Below are 2,423 nucleotides of genomic sequence, written 5' to 3'. Positions count from 1 at the left end.
CTGTCATATCCATACATGACTACTGGAAAAATCATAGCTTTGACTAGACAGACCCATGTCGGCAAAGTAATATCTTTGGTTTTTAATATGCTGTCTAGTTTGGTCATAGCTTTTCTTCCAAGGGGCAGTTCAGTTCAGTCACTCGGTCATGTCCGACTCTTTGAGACCCCGTGGACTGCAGCACGCCAGGCCTCCCTGTCCATCACCAACTCCTGGAGTTTACTCAAACTCATGTCCATTGAGTCGGTGATGTCATCCAACCATCTCATCTGCTGTTGTCCCCTTCTCCTCTTGCCTTCAATCCTTCCCAGCATTAGGGTCTTTTCAAATGAGTCCAAGGAGCAAGGGTCTTTTAATTTCCTGGCTGCAGTCACCATCTTTGGCAACGTTGGAGCCCAAGAAAATAAAAGGAAATAGCAATAACCTTAGGTATGCAGATGACACCACCCTTATGGCAGAAAGCAAAGAGGAACTAAAGAGCCTCCTGATGAAAGTGAAAGAGGAGAGTAAAAAAGCTTGCTTAAAACTCGACATTCAAAAAATGTAGAGCATGGCATGTGGTCCCATCACTTCATGGCAAATAGATGGGGAAACAATGGAAACAATGAGAGACTTGTTTGTGCATATGATCTGAATAGGTAGGCTATGGGCACATGGTTGATTTCTCTGTGTAATATACATATAATTGAACATAAAAGACTAAAAGTTTTTTTTTAAAGAAATAAAACAAAAATGACTAGCACCATACATAGAAAGTTTTGAGTTAGAGTTAATGTTATTTGGTGGGGGATATAGGGTGGATGGATTATTGACATCATGACAGAGAGGGTAATCATTGTGTAAATTGTTTCAGAATAGGGACTCTTCCATTTACCTTTCAAATTGGAAGATGTTATTTTCCATGATAAAGGAAATGAAGGTCTATGAAACTTCTCCCACTGTACCACCAGAACGTGATTTATAGTAAGGCATAGCTAGACAGCTAGAGGTAGCTCCATGAAATATTTACAGAATTGAAGGAAAATTAATTTGTTCATTGGGATGGCAGTCAGGAATTTCTTAAAACTTTGAAATAAATTTTCCTTGAGTTAAACTAGGTAAGTTTCATGTAATAGCAAGATGAAAAATGTCCTTTAGGATTTAATCAATGATAGTGGCATATTGAAAGATACTGATTTAAAAATATAAAGTACAGAGGAATAAAGTCAGGACTAGCATGGAAAGAAGTTTATGCCCATTTTCAGTAACGATTTTGCCCATAGTTGCCACTCTAGTACTCTTGCCTGGAAAATCCCATGGATGGAGGAGCCTGGTAGGCTGCAGTCCATGGGGTCACGAAGAGTCGGACACAACTGAGCGACTTCCCTTTCACTTTTCACTTTCATGCGTTGGAGAAGGAAATGGCAACCCACTCCAGTGTTCTTGCCTGGAGAATCCCTAGGACAGGGGAGCCTGGTGGGCTTCTGACTATGGGGTCGCACAGAGTTGGACATGACTGAAGCGACTTAGCAGCAGCATAGTTAGGAGTGGAGAGCTTGGTCTTGAAGAGTATAAATTATACCTTGCCTTGATCCTGATCACACTTAATCTCTTGATCAGGAGTGGATTCAGTTCTTTTCAGCTAATCTTTGTTGTTGTCTTTATAATCTCTGAAAAGGAAAACAAACAAACAACAATGGTAAACTTCAAATACTTGTCTAAGAGATCATTTGAACTGGGCATGTATAGCAAGCAATTAGAAATACTATTTTGGTAGACTCATAGATAGATCAAGAAAGCTGAACCACTCCAGACTGGTAACATAATAAGAATTCTTTATAGCAGCTTAGTGCAAAATGTCTTGTAAGGTCTTTGGCTTTACAAAATATAATCATGATCATAACTATAACTCATGGAATAAAACTAAAGCATTTTTAAAGTATTATCACATTCATATATCATTTTATAAAGATGGCTTATTCTTAAAGGTTTTACTCTAGAATATAACATGAACAATGATAACAATTTATATAGAACAGTTTCAATCTGAATATGGCAATTTTTGGCTTTAATAAAACTTCAGGTTATAAAAATACCCAAAGTAGGTCAGGAAGAGACATAGGTGCTTTTTTTAGAGAAGTGTAAACACATTTAATTGTTTTTTTTCTGCTATTTCAGTTACTGAATATAATAAATACAAAATGCATCCAATTACACCACAATGGGATTAAATCTGGAAAGTTTCTATGTTGCAGGATTTAACATATCAACCCTATAAGCTTTCAGTTTTCAAAAGCATAATCCATATTACCTGAAATGAATGTTAGCAGTAGTATTTGGCAAAACATATTATGAGGAAATTGAATTTTTATGAGTATATATCAAAAAAGCAAGAGAGTTCCAGAAAAATATCTATTTCTGCTTTATTGACTATACCAAAGCCT

Source organism: Bubalus kerabau, chromosome X (genome assembly GCF_029407905.1).
Source record: "Bubalus kerabau isolate K-KA32 ecotype Philippines breed swamp buffalo chromosome X, PCC_UOA_SB_1v2, whole genome shotgun sequence".
Lineage (NCBI taxonomy): Eukaryota > Metazoa > Chordata > Mammalia > Artiodactyla > Bovidae > Bubalus > Bubalus kerabau.
This window is presented reverse-complemented; position numbering follows the sequence as displayed.